Here is a 9,953-nt window from a genome sequence, read left to right as displayed (position 1 = left end):
TAAAACAATGTGTGTACTGACTGTTTAATGAGAAACTATTTGTTCTGTAAACCTTCATCTAAAGTACAATAAAAAAAATTTAAAAAAAGAAATTTCTGTCAAAATAGACTTGAGACGATGACCCAAGATCCAGAGCGAAGTCACAAGATTTATGACAGTCAAACTGGAAATGAGGAGCAATGTCAGGCGTGCCCTCTAGGATCTTGGCAAAGCAAACCTCAAGACGTTTAGAGTAACGTAAAGGAGGTGATTGGGATAAAAATAAATACATCCATTATGGAGTAAGATGGTAGAAACAAATCTAAACGTATCAATAATCACATTACTATTAATGGATCAAATTCTCACATAAAAAAACAGATTGTATTATAAATCCAGCTATATTTTATTGATAGAAGATAAATCTAAAATATGGACAAGGAAATATTTAAAGTAAAATGATGAATAAAGATATACCAGGTGTTATGGATTGAATTGTGTCCCCCTAAAAATTATGTGGAGCCCTGGTGGTGCAAAGGTTAAGAGCTCAGCTACTAAACCAAATGTTGGCAGTTCAAATCCACCAGCTGCTCCTTGGAAATCCTATGGGGCAGTTCTACTCTGTATAAGATCCTGTTGCAAATTCTCACTATGGATGTGATCCCATTTGGGAATAGAGTTTCTTTGTTATGTTAATGCGGCCATAACAGTGTTGGGTGTGTCTTAAACCAACCGCTTTTGAGATGTAAAAGAGCAGGTCAGGCACAGAAGAAAGCAGGCACAGACGGGAGAAGATAGGTGCTACACCACATGAAGATGGCCAAGAACCAAGGAACAGAGCTGAGAAGAGACAAGGACCTTCCCCCAGAGCCAACACAGAAAGAAAGACTTCCCCTAAGCTGGTGCCCTGAATTCGGACTTCTAGCCTCCTAAATTATAAGAAAATAAATTTCTGTTTGTTAAAGCCACCCACTTGTGGTATTTCTGTTACAGCAGCACTAAGAAAGTAAAACAGCAGGCAAATATGAAAATCCCCCCAAAAAATCAGGGATAGCCACATTAATTTTAGACAAAATAACAGTAAAGAGGGTAATTAACATTCTGATATAAAATTCAACTGACCGAGAAAATATAATGATTGTAAATTTGAAAGCATCACATAAAATAGTATAAAAATATAAAGCAATAATTGCAAAACAAGGCATTCTAAAATTAAATGGAAATGCTAAAGGCTAAGAATAGCCAAGGCAATCCTGAAAAAGAACAAACCAAAAGGATTTACATCACCAACTATTAGGACCTATTAGAAGACTATGCTAACTAAGACAGTAGGGCATTGGCACAAGAATAGGCAAATAAACCAAAAGAATAGAATAATGAATCCATAAATAGACTTAGGTAATAGGTCATCTGATTTATGCACAAATTGACACTGCAGAACAGTGGGGAAAAGAATGGCTTTTCAATATGTATTTTCTGGGGCAGTTGAATACAAAAATCTGGACCTCTACCTCACACAAAACATGAAAATCAATTCCAGATACATTGGAGACTGAATGTGTTAGGTTGAACCATATGAAACCGCCGTTTTTTCAGGTCTAACACTGGTAATTTCATATGGCCCAATCTAATAAAACAATAAAGCTTTTGGAAGAAAACATAGGAGAACATTTTTATGACACCAAAGAAGGGCAATGATTTCTTAAATAGACACGAAAAATTTGATAATCTTGAAGGAAAAAATTAGTAAATTGGAATACATTAAAATTAAGAACCTCTGTTCATCAAAAGGCACCATTTAGGCAGTGAAGAGGTAAGCTACAGAGTGGGAGAATAGATTTGTAATACACATATCAACAAAGGGCTATATCCAGATTATATAAAGGAACTCTTATAAAATGATTTTTTTTAATCAGACAAGTCAATAGAAAAATGGGCAAAGTTATAGGCAATTATGTCATTTTACATGGAGATATCCATCAAATTATCGTCAAGAAAATGCCAGTTAAGACAATCCAGTATTCACTATATGAAGCCTTGGTGGCATAGTGGTTAAGAGCTTGGCTGCTGACCAAAAGTCGGCAGTTCAAATCCATTAGCCCCTCCTTGGAAGTGGTATTGGGCAGTTCTATTCTGTCCTGTAAGGTTGCTATGAGTCAGAACCGATTCAACAGCACACAACAACAACAGCAACATACCACTATAGAAAGCACTGGTGGCTCAGTGGCAGAATTCTCACCGTCCATGAAGGAGACCCAGGCTTGGTTCCCAGCCAACGCATCATCTGTTAGTGGAGGCTTGTGTGTTGCTGTGATGCTGAACAGGTTTCAGTAAGCTTCTAGACTACGACAGGCTAGGAGGAAAAGTCTGGTGAGCTACTTCCAAAAAATCAGCCAACAAATACCCTATGGATCACAACAGTCCAATCTGCAACTCATTGCAGGGATGGAACAAGACTAGGGACAGTGTTTCATTCCATTGTGCATGAGGTTGCCGTGAGTCGGGAGCCACTAACAATAATAACAACATGCCACTATACACCTACCAGATGACTAAAACGAAAACATTACCAAGAGTGGGTGAGGATGTGAAACAGCCACATATGCTACTGGTGAGAATGTAAAATGGTCCAACCACATTAGAAAATTGTTCAGCAGGATCTACTAAACCTGAGCATACATGTATTCTATGACCCAGCTATTCCACTCCTAGGCATATACACAACAGAAACATGAATAGATATTCACCAAAGACATTTACAAGAATGTTCCTGGCAGCACTATTTGTAATAACCAAAAATTGAATGAAACCCAAATGCCCCTCAATAGAATGAATAAATTATGCTATATTCACACAATGGAATAACATACAAGAGTGAGAATGAACTATCTATAACTGTTCGAATGGATGAATCTCATAACCACTTTGTGGAGTGAAAAAATCAGATGCAAAAAGACTTACTAGCTGTATGAGCTTGGGCATGTTACTCTCTGTGCTTCATTCTCCACATCTGTAAAATAAGGGTAATAATACTCCCTACCTCATAGGGTCATCGAGAGGATTAAATGAGTACTATATATAAAGGGTTTAAAACATTGCTTGGAACTTATTAAGTGCTATATAGGTTTTTGTTGTTGCTAGTAAATAGTAGTGTAAATAGTTATACTTAGTCCCAAGGGAGGTTAGGACATGTAATCTCTAGTTGGCAAATATATGTCCAACAACATTTAGCAATTCTATCAATAAGGAAGAAAAAGATATTGGATATTGGGGTATAGCAAAGAAGAAAAAAAAAACAACAAAACATAATAAAGAAAAGACAATTAAGAGAGCATGAATAACTCATGTCAAAAAACAAGTGTATATTAATGAGTTGAGTTACTCTATGAAGAGACAAAGCCAACAACAAATCCAGCCATGTAATGTTTAGGAAAGACTCGTCTAAAACAAAATGCTATATAATGAAAAAGGGCAAAATCTAACAAAAACAACCAAGGTAGACAAATTTAGGACTCAAGATGAAAAGTAAATGGGATAAAGAAGAAGAGTTCACTTGGATAAAAAGTACAATTCGATGAAGACATAACAATCATGCACCAAACAACATAGCTCCAAATAGCTAAAGAACAAAGAGTTAAAAATATAAAAAGAAACCATATTATCCATAATAACGGTGGAAGATTTTCTCAAGAATTGACATTTCAAGTATGGGTAATAAGTAAGAATATAAAGGATTTGGATAACACAATTGATAGGTTTGACGCAATACATATTTGGATGAATATGAAACCAACAAATTAAAAATAAACATTCTTTTTAAACATACAGAAGACTTTCAGGAATATTCACCATATACAAACCACAAAGAAAATCACAAAAATTTCAAAATGTTCAAATAGTGTAGATTAAATTCTCAGACCACTATCCAATAAAGTTAGAAATTAACATAAGGAGAGCCAAAAGTAATGTTCCCCCACACACACCCCAGGAAATTTTTTTCTAAAAATACTCTTCAGGCTGTTACCAACTGAGCAAACTGATCAATTTAGCATCAACAAAACTAAGACAAGCAGATATTAGATACTTCCTGATATAATGTCACAGGACATACACAGCAGAACCCATGAAGTATTCTTGAAAAAAATAATCAAACCTGGATCTAATAGATGCCACAAGGTAATCATCTAGACTATTAGATTAAGAAAGTTCTAAAAGAAATTAAAGAGACCTATGGAGCCCTGCAAACCCTGGTGGCATAGTGGGTAAGTGCTATGGCTGCTAACCAAGAGGATGGCTGTTCAAGTCCATGAGGCATTCCTTGGAAACTCTATGGGGCAATTCTACCCTGTCCTACAAGCAGGTTTTAAGAGAATGAGGACTGACAAAATAATTCTTGTGGACAAATCATGGAAAGGGAAGTTTCAAGTCAACTTTGAATTTGTCCCAACCCATTGCCGCCGGGTTGATTCCAACTCATAGCGACCATATAAGGCAGAGTAGAACTGTCCCATACAGTTTCCAAGGAGCGCCTGGGGTGGATTCGAACTGCTGACCTTTTGGTTAACAGCCATAGCTCTTAACCACTACTCCACCAGGGTTTCCCAGTGGGGACTAATTTCTGGATGCAAAGTATGATGGAAAAGACTATAACTCCACTGTAGCTGCTAGACAAGGTCAAGATACTTCAGTGGCACTTTCTGTTATTACTACATCTCTGAATAAACCAGCAGTTCAGCTCCACAGAGGCCTGTTTAGACACACAGAACTACCAGTACAGGTTCTGGCTTGGAGAGAAAGCATTCGGGCTTAGGCAATGGGGATGACGAAGCAGCCAAATTAAAGCATCCGGTCAGTGTATTGAAACAACAAAGAAATGGAGAAGGCAAAGGATTTCTACTTTGGAAAGCTGAGGAACATTGAATTGATCTGCCAGGAGAATGCGGAAGAAGATTACCCTGTATTGCAAAGAAGTATGGATATTCTCCGCGCCACAGATGAGATGTGATTCCTGAGGAAGGGAGCCGCTGAAGAATCAGGAGTATTAACAGCCTGGAGCAGCGGAGCAGCAACATTGGAATTCTTCCCTCAATCATGTGCTTAGCTGTAAAATGTTCCCTTGTACTATTATTCTCAGAGGACTCGCTGGTCCTCTGAAAGTGCACTTTGACTGAAAATGTTTCATTCCTTTTCCAGGAAATTTGAGTGGGGAGCTTTTACCTGACAATGAAGTATTACTCTCTGGTGGGTTCCCCTCAGAAATGAAGAGGCTGATCTTGGAAGCTCACCACAGGGTTGCTGGTAAACAGCGACTTCTGGATCGTTGTTACATAACACGCTGAGGTAAAGACTTCCGAGCGAAAAGTAAAGACTATGATTCACTGAATTGGGTTAAGCTACTGTAAAATCTGGTTAGAGAACATTCTAATAAGAGTTTAAAAAAAAAAAAAAAACCCACCACAGATAATAAGAGTAAAACACAAAATCCTATTAAGACTTTTCAGTTTTCATCTTATTTGATCTCTCGGCCCTTTTGAACACTGTACACCCTACATCACTTCCGAAAGGATTCAGGATAAGGTTAATATGTTTGGAATATAATACTTTGATAGATTCCTTTCTGACTTCTCCAATTACTTATCTTACAAGCTTCTCCATGCTATGAGATTAATTACTACGCAATTAATTTTCTTCTTGTTTTTCCATGGTTTTATTTTTTAATTCATTAACCTCATATGGACTTTATTCCATATGAAGTGACAATCTAAATGGATTTTTCTCCAAATTCCTAGCCAGTGATTCCAAAAACATTGCTGAGTAATCCTTCATCTCCTTGCTAATATGTAATGCCATCTTTCATATATCAAATTTTTTATATTTGATAAACTATAATTCTGAGTTGTTGGTGCTATTCCACTGATCTGTCCATATCCACGGCAGTAATTTGAGTAACCTTTATTTGAGTAACTCATATAACTAATCTCCTCTTATCACTCTTCATTTTTGGAATATTCTTTACTTACTATCTCAGCTGAACTTTAGAATACTTGTATCAATGCCTTTGGAAAAAAAATACAATGGAGACTTTTATTACTATTGCAGTAGCTCTATACATTAATTTTAAATAAGTTAATAATTTTATGATATTTAATTCTTCCACCTTGAAACATGCTATTTCTGCAGAAGAAATTTCAAAACATGACCTGCAGTACTTGGTGATTTGTTTGCTCTATGGAATAAAGCAGAAGGAAGAATAAAAAATGTTTCCAGGGTTTGGGGTCTGAGTGACTGAGAGAAGCTCAATATGTGCCAACAATGTTTTGCTAAGAGCTATCCAACAGAAGAGGGAAGATTCTTCAATGTTGCTTTGGAGGGCAAAAGAATAGTCAATGTCTCAAAATTGCCAGGAGACAGATCATTCATACATACAAAACCATTTCACGTGATAAGAGTTTTCCAATAATGAAAAAAGCTGCCTTGTAAGAAGGTGAGCCCTTTACCCTGGAGGCATTCAAACTGAGGCTGGACTACTAGGTATCAAGAAGACATCCCTCCTATTTCTGTAGTCTGTGTTGAGTTTGTTCTCTATGTGGGTAAGTGTTCTTTACAAGGGTGTGACCTAAGTAAAATTGAAACAAGGGACTAGAATTCATGAAGAAGAAATGTAAAAGAACATTAAGGGTCAAGGACTGAGCTTTAGGTAGTGCTCAAGGAGGAAGAAAGAGGAGCCCAAAGGAGAGAAAGAGATGGTATAATCAATCCAAACTAAGATGGGCTAGGAAGAAAAACCTGGCGATCCACTTCTGAAAATCAACCAGTAGAAACTGTGTGGATCACAACAGTCCAAGCTGAAACCAGTCATGGGGATGGTGCAGGACTGGGCGGCGTTTTGTTCCATTGTGCGTGAGGTTGCCATGCGTTGGAGGCCAACTCGAAGAGCTAATAACATCAACGATCAATGATGTAAGATAAACATCTGGAAAAAAATTTCATAGAATCATGTATGATAAAGGAAGGCCAAGGAAAAGTTGGCCAATAGTCAGGTACCACAGAGGAGTAAGTAGACTAAGGTCCAGTGAGAATCACTAGATATGAGAACAAAGTCACTGGAGAGTGGGCTTTCAGTAGATCTATGTGACAACAGAATGGTCCTGAGTGGTTCTAGCAAGTCAAGTGGAGGTTTATTTTTTCAGGATGGGGAGGCTGTGCACATCTGAAATCCAAAATCTGGACAGTAGATACTAAGAAATAGAAAGTACAGTAGATCCCTGGCATTTGTGACTTTAATATTCATGGTTCTGACCATTCACCATCTACCCCACGATCCAAGACAGGTGTTAACTTCTCAATTTTCCCAAGACGCACATTGGAATCAGGTCTGCTGAGAAACAGCTATAGAGGAGTAAATCACTTATTTGGAGAGTAAGCCTAACCAGCTGCCCAGAATCTGTATCATATTATCCCTTTGTTATTCTCTACTAACCTTTGTATATGCTGTCACCAGGGGCAGATTAATCAGTAAGCAAGGTATGCACAGGCTTACAGTAAGCAAGGTAAGCGAGGGCTTACTTGTGTTTACTTACTAATCTGTAGTGCACAATCTCACATGGGTTTCTAAACAGGTGAAACTGTGCACTGCACATTAGTAAGTAAGCACAAGTAAGCCCGTGAGTACCTTGCCCATTGGGTAGTCCATCCCTGGCTGTAACTATCATGAATTGATAGGGATTCTACTTTTTATCCAGGTAACACTATCCAGTAAGCTCATGGATAATGTTGTTGTTAAGGTGATGTACTATGACAAATGACTTTAGTACTCTATAAGATCATTAAAGGTTCTGAAGATATCACGTTGATGTGTCAAATACTTTTCTCTCTCCTTTATGGGGGTAATTATATATAAGAGAAGTACTCACAAAACTGGGACTTTTGAAGCTCTCAGGATATATTCCTTAAAACTATCAAGGTCCTAGTTACTGGAAGATGTGAGGGAATCGGGATAGAAGTAAGCTTTCTCAGGAATTGGGATGGGCTGGTTTTTGGCTCAAAGGAGGGAGAATTTATTTTACATTCTGGAAAGAAGAGTAAAGTATGTGGCTTAGCCTGATTTAGCCAGAGAGCAGAACATAAACAAACACATATATGCAAGGACTTAATTGGGATGTGATCCCAAAAAACAGGAGTGGAGGAGAGTAAAACAGAGAAGCAGTGAGAGAAAACACAAGGTAGGTTATTGAATTGCTTGATCCCATGGACCACCCGAGAAGCCACATGTATGTGTCTCAGGATTATCCGTCTGGGGCGAGAAAGAAAGAAGCTGGCCTGCTCCATTAGTCAGAGAACTGGTCCAGGAGGCATTAACGTCCCAGCACTTGCAGGTTGCATTTAGGAGGATGTTAAGGGGGTGCCTGCAATATCCCAAGCCACAGTGACAACAGCAAAGCCTCTGGATGGGAGGCAGGAGGCGTCTGCAGGTTGTCTCTATATGCAGCTGGCTGGCCCCAGGGCAGAACTGGTCTCCACAGTAGTGGTGGAATAAAAGGCCCGTGAGGCTGAAAGGATCTGAAGTGGTGTATGAAAGATGCCCGAGCCAAGGTGAAGTATGTTTGTTATATAAATGAGACAAAGATGGCGTCTTAGTCAATGTTCTCTAGAGAAACAGAACCAATGAGGTGTGCGTGTGTGTGTGCGTGCGCACACGCAAAGAGAGAGGCAGAAAGGAGGAAGAGGGAGAAATTTACTTCAAAGAATTGGCTCACACAGTTGTAGGGGGCTGCCAAGTCCACAGGCCATAGTTCAGGCTAGAGACTCCTGCAGGCTTGTGTCCCAAAATTTGCAGGTCAGGCGACAGGAAAAGTGCAGCGTGAAGAGAGAGAACAAGTTCTGCCAAGATATCTATTTATAGTCCGGAAGCAGAACACACCCTAAGGAAATCCCCTTTTCAACTGATGGATGGCATTGGATTAGATTACATTATGGCAAGTGATTACATTACATTGTGTTATATCACATTATGAAACAGTAACTAGACTAGTGTTTGGCCTAACAACTGGGAAACAGCCTAGCCGAGCTGACACATAAAATTAACCATCACAGATTAGCCCCAGGTTATTTATTTCTTCGTAATAGGCTGAGGCCCATTAGCCCACAAAGCCTACTGGTGCCAAACTGAAATTTGTGCACATCCAGCTGTTTCTAAAATGGCCCAAACCAGGGGATTTTTCAGTCATTTAGACTGCCTGCTTTGCATAGCTCATGAAATTGTGCCCAGCGTCTGCTAGCCATAGATATAATACCAAAACCCACTGCCGTCTAGTTGATTCCAAATCATCACGACCCTATAGGACAGAGTAGAACTGCCCCATAGGGTTTCCAAGGAGGCGGTGGTGGATTTGAACTGCCAACCTTTAGGTTAGCAGCCAAGCTCTAAACCACTATGCCACCAGGGCTCCAAAGATAAGATAAACCCCGTGGTTATAAAGACCCCAAGCTCCCGCTGCCCTCTGGAGCCCTCTGACCTAGAGACTCCCCACCTCGCTGCTGAGGGTCGTCACCTAGCACCCCCCCACCCCCCACTTCCTTTGCTGTCTTCCCCTTCTGGCTGCTGCCCGCATCACTTGTCTCTGGAGGGCCCCCTGCACGCAGCTGTCAACGTGGCAGCCCCAATAATTAGCTTACTGTGCAACACTGCCACCTCGTGGTCATATCTTTTTCTTCGCTCAGCCTTGAACGCTCTCGTACTACAATGTTGGTGTCAGCAGGATGATGAGAAACCCCAGGCCAGACCCCTGGCTCCCCTCAGAAAAATAATGTGCAAGATCATCTTACAAGAATGTGGATGTTGTGGCAGGAGTGAGTCTTTGATGTAATTGGAAAAAGTTATCAAAGCCACTGGGCAAGAGCTAACTGAAAGGATGCTGGAAAAGCAGCAGGGCTCACTTGAATCAAGAATCTTGAACTTTCAGTTCTTCACATTT

At 39.5% G+C, this 9,953-nt stretch overlaps 1 pseudogene; it reads left to right on the top strand.

Annotated features, from left to right (window-relative positions):
* The first annotated feature begins 4,332 nt into the window (after positions 1-4,332).
* On the top strand, positions 4,333-4,984 carry LOC101360446 (microtubule-associated protein RP/EB family member 1 pseudogene; annotated as a pseudogene).
* The last annotated feature ends 4,969 nt before the right edge of the window (positions 4,985-9,953 follow it).

Source organism: Trichechus manatus, unplaced genomic scaffold, assembly GCF_000243295.1.
Source record: "Trichechus manatus latirostris isolate Lorelei unplaced genomic scaffold, TriManLat1.0 scaffold00177, whole genome shotgun sequence".
Lineage (NCBI taxonomy): Eukaryota > Metazoa > Chordata > Mammalia > Sirenia > Trichechidae > Trichechus > Trichechus manatus.
This window is presented reverse-complemented; position numbering and strand designations above follow the sequence as displayed.